This window comes from Anomaloglossus baeobatrachus, chromosome 2 (genome assembly GCF_048569485.1).
Source record: "Anomaloglossus baeobatrachus isolate aAnoBae1 chromosome 2, aAnoBae1.hap1, whole genome shotgun sequence".
NCBI lineage: Eukaryota > Metazoa > Chordata > Amphibia > Anura > Aromobatidae > Anomaloglossus > Anomaloglossus baeobatrachus.
Genome location: NC_134354.1, coordinates 146,518,600 through 146,532,583, shown reverse-complemented (window position 1 = coordinate 146,532,583; position 13,984 = coordinate 146,518,600).

Genomic DNA, 13,984 nt, shown 5'->3' with positions numbered 1-13,984 from the left:
TCACTTTACTCCTCCATAAAACACCAGGACGGCCTGAGGGCAACTGAATATTATCTCAAAAGTAGGGGTAGACAGTTTGATGGTCACAATCGTTTTGTCTTGGAACTGTTGGACTTCGGTCTTAAATGTAACACCTTCACCTTTGGGGGTGTCTTCTTCCACCAGCTCAGGGGCACTGCGATGGGGAGCCCTAGTGCCCCGTCGTACGCAAATCTGACCCTGGGTTGGTGGGAGGAGACTATGGTCTTTGGAGAGGACTCACCCATCCCCACAGATAAGATAATACTTTGGTGTCGATATATAGACGATGTATTTATGCTGTGGAGAGGTAATGAGTTTGAACTGGCAAGGATGGTTGAAATGCTTAATACCAATACACTTGACCTGAAGTTCACCTTTGAATGTAATAGGGAAAGACTTCCTTTCCTTGACGTCTTGATAGAAAGAGGTGAAGGTGGCATGATTACAACCAGTACGTACCGAAAGCCTACAGCGACTAACTCTCTACTGAGATGGGAGAGTGGCCATCCCAAGAGCCAAAGGAAGGGGATTCCCAAGGGTCAGTTTCTAAGACTAAAAAGGAACTGCTCGGAGACTCCCCTTTTTTTGGAACAGGCGGCGGATCTTAATACTAGACTCAAACAGAGAGGTTACCCAGTGAGGGTTATCGATCAGGCCTTTCATGAAGCAAACGAGAGGAATAGGACTACCCTGCTGAATCCGGCTCCACGAAACAATCCAAAGGCAGATGTTGTACGCTTCATCACCACTTACAACAATGGTGCAGAGGATCTCCGTAGGATCCTCAGTAAACACTGGCCAGTGCTAAAGATGGATGACGACATTGCCCCAATATTGACATCTTTCCCTACTATCACCTTTAAAAAGGCTCGGTCACTGGGAGATAGGTTGGTTCACAGCCATTTTGCCCCCAAGAATACCTCCTGGCTCCAAAATAATACAAAAGGCTGCTACAGATGTAGTGGTTGTGTAGCATGTGGTTCTATTAAAATAGGGAAAAAATTCCAATCCAGTGTGACCGGAAAAGACTACACTATTAAACACTTCATCAACTGAAGATCAAAGGGGGTGATCTATAAAGCCACGTGTGTATGCCTGAAAGAATATGTGGGCAAAACTAAAAGGGAGCTCAGACGTAGAGTGGGTGAACACCTAAGAGATATCAGAAATAAAATTGATACCCCGTTGGCACGTCATATCAATGAAAAACACAATGGTGACCCCAATTCCATCTTCTTTCAAGGTATTGACCTGGTACAACAACCTGCAAGAGGGGGAGACTGGGACAACCTGATCTTAAAACAGGAAACCAGATGGATTTTCTGGCTCAGGACAGTGAGACCTCTGGGCCTAAATGAGATACTATCCTTCGCACCCTTTGTGTAATTCAGCAATAGGGTGAGTATTTGGTAGGGCTATACGACGGCCGAGTGGGGGCACCATCCACCGTCTCTATAGGGTGCCGACCCCCACATGATAGGTAGTTTTAAGATTATACTACAGGGCTAGTTTATATGGTGATGGCTCTTTATCTTTCATCCATTTGGGTCCAGTTGTCTCTGCCTGTCTCTGACCAGAGTGTCTTCCCCCCCCCCCGTTCCATTCTGTTTTCGTTCCTTCATTCCCCTTCCCCCTTCACTTCCCCCCCTCCCCCTCCCTGGCTGCGCATTTACTTCATAACCTATGAATTGTGCTTTAAATTGTCTTGTTACCAGAATTGTACAGCTATATTTAATCTGGATTGACTGCTCTCGGGACAGTTATGCCCCAGTGCAGTATTATTTGGAATGTCTGCGGCGGCAGCATTCCCTCTGATGGTGATCGCAGGTCGTATTGCTTACTGCGTTCAAGATGCAGTGGCTTCTCTCTGCGCCTGCGCAGTGGACCTGCGTTCCAGGACTCCATCCTGTTATGCGTGCGTCTCAACACGGGGTGACCCGCAGGAAATAGGCGGGCACCCGGGAGGCGGATGTGACGTCACACGCCTGAGTCAGAGCGGCAATGCTCTGCTATTTAAATACAATGCTGGCGTCTGACATGGTGGCGCAGCACTATTGTATGCCACGTGTCGGGACCCTGGTAAGTACGCAGTTTATATCTGGTCTCTGAGATATAAGGCCATCTGTTGTTTGGATACTTACGTGATGTCTTTTTGACTTATACAGTGGCTGAATTGCCGGTCCTATGAGGGACATGTAATATGCTATTGGATTTGTGTCTGGACCCTGTGGCGGATATGCCGGTCCTATTGAAGGACACTGAATTCTTCCTTTCTTAATCTCCTGATGATTGAATGAAACGCGTTTAGAGAGAAAGTTTCTTGGATTTCTTTCGGAGCTGCCTTTGAGGGGACCCCTGGAATACCTGTTGGAACCATGGGATCTCAGTGAGCTGTGGTAGCTCCTTGTTTTGTAATTTTCGGCTGAGGAACATTCACCCTTTAGTGATCAGAAGACGGGTGAGATCGTTTCCTTTCATTCCCTCTCTCGTAATGAATTGATGAGGGTTTATTTTGCTGCTGATTGCTTTATTATTGTTGTCTGTGAAAGAATACTCCTAACAATTTATTTATAGGACATCACAGGTAGTGACAATAAGTGTTGTTGGTCTTTTTAATGTATCATATTAAAAGTTATATTTTAGGCGTGTTATTCCTTGGTGGGCTACCTAGCTATTACTATTATGTAATTCTTATCCTCAACAGAAGTATCAGGAGACAGGCAGTTAAGCAGTGACTCTCAAGGGGAGAGGTCAGGAGCTGGGCTGCGTGAACTACTAGGTGGCAGACGTTGGTCTGGGCCTGGTAGGAGCTGGACCCCGGTCGCAGGGGATCGTGACAAGGGGCACTGACTGTCGAGGAGGACAGCCGGCGGCCTTGTGCCATCACCGGGCTGGGGCCAGGGCACGACGGGGTATGTGGACCCTAGGTCAGGGAGACGCTTCAGGCGTCCTGACAATTTACCCAACGAGGATGGAGCCTTCAAGATCTGTTCTCCACCCGCTCCAAAATCGTGGTACTAGCGTAACGAGGGGGATAGGACTTTCCACTACACAGTCCAGAAAATCCCAAGCGTCAACCCAGAGAGCAAGCTCACCCAGTTAGCCACACTGGGGAGCGGGACCCGATTAGTTTCAGACTAAAGGGACCAATTAGAAGACAAGATGCCACGGGAAAAGGTCACAGGCCAACAGGCAACACCAATGGGCACGGGACTCAGGCGTGCTCCCTCTCAGCGGCAGCGGTATCCAGAACTTTGGTTTACTACAGTTGTCGGAGTCAGCGTTATTGGACTGAGTGAGTACGCAAGTAACCTTTACCGTCCCAACGGCACCCCCCTGTCACCATCACCGAGTCCCCAGGGCATTCACCCTACCCGTGAAGGGGTTAAACACCTAGCTGCCACACCATTGCCATCGGGTACTTCCAATCACAGCGGTGGTACTCCATCTTACCACGCACCACGGGTGGCGTCACGAACTTTCCACACCAGCCCCTGTAAATAACCCCTCTTGGTTTGAGGAGCCCTACGACTCCCGGGTCCGGAGCCCTCTCGAGCCACCGCAGAGAAGGATCCGAGGAGCCCGGCTGCTGACGCAGGGGCAACACACAAGGACCTTGCTGACCCTAAAGAATCCGAAGACACAGTAGCAAAGGGAGAACTGGGGACAGGACCAGAGACTCCAACCCCACGGGGTTCACGGTACCATCAGGTTGACAGAAGTGGACAAACCACAGACCGGTATGGTATGGAACCCTAGTGTTCCATACCATGGGGACCCACTTACCAGAGACAGGTGCAGGGGAAGAAGGTACCAGAGAACCAGACTGCCACTGGGAGGAAGGGGACCTGGAGGCGAAATCAGCCGGCCGCGGGCAACCAGTTAACATCTAAAGTGAGTAAACCAGTTGTACTGAATACCTGTCTGAACTCCTTCTTCCGACGCCCACCGCACCATACACCCGCTGGGGCAATACCCTACTTGTGGAGGGATGACTATACTAGCTGCTAATACCATCAGCCCCAGTAGAGACATTTTGCAACGGCGGCTCCCTACACTTAGCCACAACACCGCAGGTGGCGTCACGAATAAACTTTATGCACTAATCCCCTGTAAATATCCCCATTACAAAAAGGGCCCAGGGCACGGACCCGGGTGACGGCCACCATCGTGACATTCCCAATAGATACACTGTCTGGAACCGAGTACCCCATATTCCTGGGTGCTACATAAATGTAACGCCCCCGTGTCAGCAGCCGGAACTGCTGCTCGGATCCGGATCCGCAGTGGCTTGAGGGGTCTCCGGACCCGGGGGTCGTGTGGCCACTCAAAACAAAAAGGGGGTATTTACAGGGGAGTGGTATGTGTAAAGTTTGTGACGCCACCCACGGTGTGTGGTAAGGCGGAGTACCACCGCTGTCGCTGGGAGCACCCGGTGGCGATGGGATTGCAGCCAGGTGTTTAATCCCTCCGTAGGTAGGGGGAATGCCCCGGGGCTCGGTGATGGTGGCAAAGGGATACCGTTGGGGAAGTAAGGGGCACTGCGTACTCACTCAGTCCAATAATGCTGACACCGACAACTTGTAAACCAAAGTTCTGAGCACCGCTGCAGCAGGGAGAGAGCATGCCTGGATCCTGTGCCTGTTGGTGTTGCTTGTTAGCCTGTGACCTTTTCATTGGCACCTTTCTACTGACTGGCCCCTGTCGTGTAGAACTAGTTGGGTCCCGCTCACCCGTATGGCTAACGGAGTGAGCTTGCTCTCAGGGTTCACGCTTGGAATTTTCTGGACTGTGTATTGGGAAAGTACTATCCCTCTCGTTGCGCTAGTACCCCGATTTTGGAGCGGGTGGAGAACGAATCTTGAAGGCTCCGTCCTCCTCGGGTGAATTACCAGGATGCTTGAAGCTACTTCCTGGCCTAGGGTCCACGTACCCCGTCATGCCCTGGCCCCTGCTCGGAGATGGCACAAGGCCGCCGGCTGCCCTCCTTGGCAGTTCCGTGCCCCTTGTCACGATCCCCTGCGACCGGGGTTCCAGTTCCTACCAGGCCCAGACCAAGGTCTACCACCTAGTATTCTCAAGGAGCCCAGCTCCTAACCTCCTTCAACCGTCTTGTGACCTCTCCTCATGAGAGTCACCACTCAACTGACTGCTCCTGACACTCCTGACCCTCCCAAACCAACCCCCCAAGTGGGCGGCCCTATTCCCTTCAGGATACCTATTGGTGTGTCTGGTGGGTGTGGTGTAGAGTGTTCCTAGGATTTTTGATTGGCTTGTTCTTAACAACACCAAAATCCAGGGACCCGTAACCAAGGAGGATGCGGATACTGTGCAGAAGGGCAGATTGCACAATACCCTGTGACGACCTGAAAGGCCAGGGCATCACATAAACCTATTGTTACGTCCTGGAGGTGGATTCACGGGGCCGTGCACTGGACTCCCCCAGAGAGGCAACCCGGAGCTAACCCCTATACAGGGACTGTCCGATCACCCCACCAGAGGGCCTAGATGCACGGTAGCCGGAACACTAGGGGTACAGAGTATGAGTCCTTCAGAAGTCTGCAGAGGAGATGTCTATTAGTCCAAAGGGAACCGTAGGCAGGATGGATGACCGGGTTCAGATGCCGAGTAGGAACAGCAGACGGCATCTGGATCCAGCGAGACGTGCAGGCGGAAGTCACCAGGTGGAATCAGGAACCAGTGACGGGATCAGGCTGATGGAAGATGGCGGGATCCACAGCAGACAGTCACCGGGACACTTCCTGGGGATTCAGCAATCTGGACCAGGTCAGGACGGCAGACGGGCTCTGCGGAAGAGACAGTGTTATTCTGGAGACAAGGCACAGAGGGACCTGAACACCTAGCTATGGAAACACGTTGAACAGGCGCTGCCCACCTGGAAAGGGAAGTCTTAAATTCCCTGTACCTCTATCAGCCATATCCTGTTCCCGGGATGCTGGCCCTTTAAGAAGAGGTGAGTGAGCGCGCCCGCGCCATAATGCACATGAGCGAGGCCCGAGTGGCGGAGACCAGTGCAGGAAGCAAGGAAGAAGGAGATGCAGGGGAGCCAGGCAGAGAGTCTATGGTCGCAGGGAGATGCTGAGATAGGCGAACGGAAGGCACGGAGAATGCACAGGAGGGGGAGTGAGAGGAACCGCCGCGGGCAGGAGGACCGGAGACCGGAGCGGTGAGTGACAGGCGGGGAGCGTGACACCTATACATGTTTGGTGTCTACAAACTCGTACTGACCCGAGGCATCACACCGACACATCAGTTTTACTATATAGTGAACACGGTGAATAAAATAACCCCAAAACAATCATGCAATTGCACTTTTTCCGCACTTCGAATTTTTTTGCTGTTTTCTAGTACACTATTGTGACGCCCTAGCGCTGCCAAGTGGTTACACAGAATAGGCCCCCGCATAACACCATCCCTCACCAGGTTACATCATGTCAACAAAAACCCTAGTCACCCCCCCAGGGAAGGAAAGGCACACCAGTGGGCGGGACCAGGCGGATGGAGAACGCCCACCTAGGGGTCTGGAGAACCCGGGGCGGGAAAAGCAGTAGTTGAAAGTTGTAGTTCATGTGGAAAGGTGTCAGTCTAGTGGAGTGGAGTAGTTGAGAGGAGAAAGTGAAGTGAAACACAGAAAGGAAAGGCGTCGGGGTGGAGCCCCGGCGTACTGGCTAGGTGGCAGATGGTGGTCCGTGTCTGTCAGGAGACGGGAAGACAGCTGACGGAGATCCGAGGTGGACCGGGACAGGGTAGGAGCCCGTCGGTACCGACACCGGAGAACCGACCCGGAAACCGTGCACAGAGGGGGTACTTGGACCCTGAAGCAAGGATCGGAACCAACGGCCTAGCTAATTAACCAATTGAGGGCAGGATTATAGGTCCTGTCCCAATCAAAGTCCCAAAAGCAGACAACAGCCCACTGCGGGGGATAGGGCATCCGCTAGGGCCCGGTAGATCCCAAGGGCCAGCGTCAGCGGGTAAGGCTCCCAACAAAAGTATCCCAGAGCGGACTCCCGTGTTCCACACCGGGAAGTCCACCACACCGAAAACACAGTGCAGAGGAAAGTGACACATACCATCACCCCGGGTGAGGGACCAGAATACACCCGGTCGCGGCGGCCGGCCACCAGCACCTTGGTTTACCATTGGACTTGTGTGATTTATTCAATCGTGAGTAAACTAATATTCCCCGGTCTGACCGGGCTTGCCGGCCCCTGCAATCACCATCCTCAGCACAGAGACATGGGCCCCGGGGCATCCATCCCTACCCACGAAGGGGTTAACATCCAGCTGCCATCCCATCGCTCCTAGGTGCCCCACAACAGCAGCGGTAGTGCCACACTTCACCACACACCGTGGGTGGCGTCACAGAGTGTTTACAGCAAGTCCCGTACAAATACGTCCTTTTTTATTCGAAGTGTCCGCGCGACCCCCGGGTCCAGAAGAGTCCCTCGAGCCACACTGCTGATCCGGATCCGAGCAGCCTGGCTGCTGGCACGGGGCCGGCACACTATGTGGTAAAACATATGGTTTCATTTAAAAGTACAACTCATCCTGCAAACAACAAGCCCTCATAAGGCAAGATTGACGGAAAAATAAAAAAGTTACAGGTTTCAGAAGAAGGGGAGCAAAAAAACCAAACAAATGAAAAACTAAAAATTACTCAGGGGTGAAGGGGTTAAATTAGTCTTAGAAACATGTCATTATACAGAATAAAATGTTTCCTAACATTTTGTCCATTAAAATCTATTAATGATTGGTTTGGTATGTTTTCTTGTCAGTCCGTTAAAGTAGTGTAATACTCTGACAACATTGTTTTTAGCAGCAACTTGGCAGTCAGAGATGTGTCCAGGCGTCTTCCGTATGCTGTTTCCATTCCATTTCAGCTGAGTTTGCAACCATTTCAGTGATTTCCAGGCCCCCCTGGACCTTCGGGGTAGGTCTACTGGAAAAATGCAAAAATGCTTGAGTTTCACATTGACTTCTATGCTTGTTACTCGAAACGAGCACCCGAACATTAGAAAATGCCCGACTCGAATAATGAGGACCCAAGCAGTTTAGTGCTTGTCCATCCCTACTAAAGAGATAATTAATACATTTTAATATTTGTGACAGTTTTCAGATTTTCCTGGAAGAAAAACAGCAGCCTATTATAGTAACCAGCATGGTGGATGACATGTCATGAAATCCCATCCACACACTGCGAAAAATCCCTGCAGCATAAATTGGCTGGCAGTACAGATTTCACATCCGTAATCTGTCAGTTTACATGACTTGATTGTTATATCATTGCATACAACAGTTCAGAAAAATGCAGCAGGAATATGATCTTTTGACCAAAGAGAGGAGATTCTAAAGGTTGTACAGCATAGGGGATAAATTATTGCTTGCTGGAGGCTTGACTGCTAGGAGCTCCAAAGATGCAGAGAACAGGACTCTGAAGAACCCTATCTTAAAGGAGCTGATCAGGGGTATGGTGACTGTCTAATGGGTCATCAGGAATGAAAAATATTACTGCTAGGATAGATACCATGTACCAGTGGGTGATCCCACGGAGACACTAAGTAATCTGGAATATTGTATATCAACCCCAAGTATATCCTATTGATTCTTAAGAGCATGTATACTACCCTACGGTTTATTGGGAACAATATATTTTCTGCAGAATTACCAGTCAGTAGATACAATAATTTGCCACCAGGAAGTAAATGCTATTATATTGGACTACTAACTAGTGACTGGTAATTTGGTTAAAGGGAACCTGTCGCCAGTTTCATGGCCTATAAGCTGCGGCCACCACCACTGGGCTCTTATATACAGCATTCTAACATGCTGTATATCAGAGCCCAGGCTGCTGTGAGAACATAAAATACACTTTATAATACTAATCTAAACCGGTCGCTGCGGTGCTGGTTGGCCCCGTGGGCGGCTCTGTTCTCTGGGACCGGCGCCTCCTCTCTCGGCCATCTTGCTCCTCCGTCTTCTGAAGCCTGTGTGAATGGCGCGTCCACGTCATACATACTCGCCAGTACTGAGGTCCTGCACAGGCGCAGTACAATACTTTGATCTGCCCTGAGGAGGGCAGATCAAAGTGCGCCTGCGCAGGACCTTAGTGTCGGCGACTGTATGACGTGGACGCGTGGATCCTAGCATACCGCGGGTGATTGCTGGCTTACTGTACATCTGTGGAACTGGTACCGTGAGTAAAGACTTTGACTGCAACCCCCAGTGTTGCCTACATCCTTCCCGCACCCTCTCATGATCCCTGGACCTCAAGCTCTACCTGTGGGGAACAATATCACCTCAGCTGCACCAGTATCATCTGCCCCGGGGAATACACAGCGCAGTGGTGGCCCACAAAGCTGCAGTACCAGAGGTGGTGTCACTGTAGCGCCCCTCAACTCATCAGGGCACTAAAAGGTACTGCATTCTGTCAAAGATGCAGGGCCTAACCCCCAGGCACCTGGAAGACCAGTGCCGGTAACAGAAAAACACATTATAATCCCAGTTTTTCCCCCATCCACAGACTGGTGACAGACTAGAATTGGACCCAATGGATGCCCACCCAGAGGTTGAGCTGATCCAGTCCACTAGACAACAACCAGGTGGGAGGGGACGGACGGTTAGACAGTTAGTGAGTGGAAGTGAGAGGAGACGGACGTAACTGCACTGACACCGGAGTGTAATGGTGACCTGAGGGCCCAGGCGTGTGGTTGCCGGTGGAGTACGGTCAAGTACTCCCGGAACCATAGCACCGAGCATTAGGTCAGGAAAGAGCTCAAGGGAGACCTGATAAAATCTGCACAGTGAGGGGACCATCCAGGACCTCACTGACCTTAGAAGTCCGGGGGGCACCAGCAGTAACGGGAGAACCAGGGACCGGAACAGAACACCGACCCTACAGGGTTCACACTGTCTGCAGTATGGACCAAAGATAGAGACAAAAAGATGGGGACTCCCAGACGCACCAAGCCACGGGGACCCACCAACTTGAGAAAGGTGCAGGGAAAAGAAGCCACCAGGTCATCAACCTGGCACTGAGACTAAGGTAAACAGAGGTGAACACCAGCCTTCCTCCGGGTACCAGTTACCATCCACTGTGAGTAAAGAGAACCCGTTATACAGTAACCCCTTGTGTGGCCTACCTTCTTTCCGCGCCTAACTCTATCACCTACCCCTGGGGCCCAACATCCAGGCTGCCATCACATCAGCCCCAGCAGAGAGACTGTGCAGCAGCGGTTCCATCACTATAATCGCAACCCGCAAGTGGTGTCACGACAATAACTTTATTAACTATTCCCTTGTATATAAACCCCTTTTAAAGCAACCCCCAGTGTCACAGAACCGGGCAATGGCCACCCAGTGACACATCCCAGTAGTACACCGCCCGGGACCAAGTACCCTATAGCCCTGGGTCGGCACATCACAAACTTTTACTTTTAACTACAACTCCCATCATCACAATCATCATCCCTTTATTATTGAAAGACACCGTCAGCATCACGGAACCGGGCCATGCCACCGCAACATCACCAGACTAGTCCGGCCCGGTAACGAGTACCCCCCGGCCCTGGAGCTGGGCGTGTCAAATGCATGCACAGACTCCAGCTCCATTTTAATGAAGACATCATTACTGTAGCAATGCCCAGGTGCTACCAACAGTAGCAATGACGGTATGGTGATATGAAAATAAAGAAAAGGGGTCACACCATAGTGGACTCAGGAGGAGGAATTTACACTGAGGACTCGACCCACAAAGGCCTGCACAGCTGCACATGTCGATCACAGGATGCACAAATTTCTGGACCTTTATGAACAGTTTTTTCTGCTATCAAAGATCCAATAAGAAAACTGAAGGTATGGTTTCATTCTCTATGCTATATATGGCACTGCCTTTGTTTTATCTAGTAAAATCCTGGTGGTTGGTTCCCTTTAAACAATCCTGTAATGTAATTTCTTTTCACAGCAGATTTTAAAATATAAGTTTTCTGTTTTGGTTCTGTATGTAGTTGATAGAAATAATTTTCAATGTGTAGAGACAGATAAACTGCAATAGTTTGTTCACTGACAAATATCCCCAGCCCATTAGGTTTTTATTTGATGTGAGCTGCACAATATAAAGCCCTTCTGCCCATCTCTAAATACTACCAACAGTCACAGCACACGGCAGCAAACAGAGCGTGTAAATACATGCCAAAGAAACACAGTAATAAAGGAATCCTCATGCCAAAAACCCTTTTTCTGAACCAAGTGTTAACGAGGGAGATGAATGCCAGGATCACCACATGTCCCTTGTCTCATTTTGCATTTCAAAACATTTCTTTAATCCCCCCAGCTTCTCATACTAGCTTCCACTTTTCTTTACAAATTTCCAGTTATATATTTTTCTACCTTAAAAGGAAAATGAACACCACAATAGTTTTACATAAGTATACAGTGCCTAAAAAAATTATTTATACTGCATGAACTTTTTTTTCCATTTTTTCACTTTAAGACCCATAATCTGAAATGCATTTTATTGGGTTTTTATGTGATATACTGTCATGCTGGCGAGTGAGGACCCACTGCGCCACAACCAGGCTTACCCTGAGGGGGGGGATGTAATCACCTACTCGGTCTTCACCAGAGCCTCTGATGGTGAGGATGGCCTGGACTGCTGGTAGACACCAGGTACCACTCCAGGGCAGTCCCCAATACTGCAGCAGCTGACTGGAGGGTCACAGGTGCAGGTACGGGAGACAAGGGATGACGGAGTTGGAGAAGCAAGCAGCAGTAGGTACTGGAGGCTAGCAAGATGTAGTCGGAACAGGCAGGAGATGGTACTGGAGGGTAGCAAAAGACTAGTATACTAGTGGTAGCTAGACACAGAAGAAACATACTTGATCAGACACCTCTCTGCTGAGGAAGGTGCCATAAATACACAGAGACTCCCAGCCAGAGGCTGAGAAAACTTCTTTAGGGTGCACGTGCTGTCTCTTTGAGAAGCCAAGAGTGCCTGTGTGAATTAAGGATCCTACGTTCACAGGCTCTAGAACAGAAAAAATACTCTGATTGGGGCAGGCAAGAGGAGCAGACAGCATACTGATTGTCGGCTGCAGAGGTGAGCATGCTGGCGTCCCTGCTGGGAGGAGGCAGGGCAGGGGGCAGTGCAGGAACGCCAACATTACAGTACCCCCCTTCTTATGCCCCCTCTTCTCAAGGCCCAATAAGAGCTTCTTTAGAGAAGGGGTGCTTGAATATTCTCCTTGGTTCCCACGACCTCTCTTCAGGGCCAAATCCTTTCCAGTCAACCAGGAATAGGTTTTTCCATTAACTTTCTTCATAACCAAGATATTCTCTACTTCAAAGACATCTTCATACAGGCTTAAGGCCCCTTTACACACTGCAACATTGCAAACGACATCGCTGTAACGTCACCGGTTTTGTGACGTAATAGCGACCTCCCCAGCGACATTGCAGTGTGTGAAACACGTCAGCGACATGGCCCCTGCTGTGAGGTTGCTGATCACTACACATCTCTCAGGACCATTCTTTGGTCCTTTGTTTCCCGCTGTGCAGCATGATCGCTAGAAAGTCTCAGTATGTAAAGGGGACTTTACAGCGACTTCGTTAGCGACTTCCCTTTCAAAAAGCTGCTTTACAACGTCCCCAATGACTAGCTAGGTCGTTCTGCAGGTCCGTATCGCTGTTACGTCGTTTTCCAGGTTTGCCTGTTTGACAGCTCACCAGCGACTTACCAGAGACTTTGTAGCGATCCCGGCCAGGTTGGGATCGCTGGTGGGATCGCTAGAAAGTCTCAGTGTGTAAAGGGGCCTTTAGGCTTGGAGAAAGGATCCTTGAAGAAGCAGCTGATTACTGGATTGAGTAAAGTGCATGAAAGGAATTGGGCACACGTAAAAAGGCAGGAAGCTTTAATTTATAGAATACGGTGTTGATGCCCCTGATAATTTTGAAGGGATTGATGAAGTGCTTATAAGATGTAGCCTTGAGACAAATATATTTTAACAAATAATTGATATTATTTTATATTAAAACATAACATGGGTAGGATACAAACAATGTTCATGTCAATAGCATAGTATAATCTCCCAATCATTTCTGGTTCCCCATCTTGTAACTGTACATTAGATTCTAAAAACTACCCTAGCCCACCCGCCCAATCATGCAGCTAAATCCTTCTCCTATGCCACAATGATGCACCACCTCTCCAATGGGGACACCATCTAAGACTCTTACACCCCTTCCTGCTGCTTGTGGTCACCAGCCCTCTGGTTGTCTTTAGGGACTTTCAGCTTCCCCAGTGTGCCACTTATGTCATCTAATAAGTACCATTCTGTCAGCGTGAAAGATTTCATGTAGTTGATTATTTCTGTGTCTGTGTGGTAGCATAACAGAAATGTTTTCCATTTTATTATGAAAGGCTTAATACCCTTTTCCTTTCGACTCTCTGCCTATAACCAGTCTAAATTGAGTTGGGCTTTGAGTTGCCCAGTGATTTTGCCCACACCAGGTAGTCATCTAGCCAATGCCCCAGAATGGTTCTTTTGACTACCAAACATATGGAGTGGATCAAAACAGGAGTAGACCCTCCACCTGTCTCTCATTGTCACCTGCCAGATAGTGGAACAAATGTACATCAGAGGATTTAGTGGCAAATTCTTTTTCCAAAGTTTATACATCATCCGCTGTATCTTGTCCCAAGGTTCCCTTACCTTGGGGCATTCCCACAGGCCATGGAGGAGGTCTGCATCTCTAAGCCTACATTTTGGGCAATGAATTTTACGTTCCAGCATGGTAGCTGATATTGGAATATTAAAAGGTATAACTTCCTTATTCATGATCTGGAACTGTGAGTCTCTACAAACGAGACAAATATATTTTGAGAAGAGCCACACCTTATCCCCTGGACAGAAATATAGCGGTTCTCTGCGCCTCTTATCAGCAT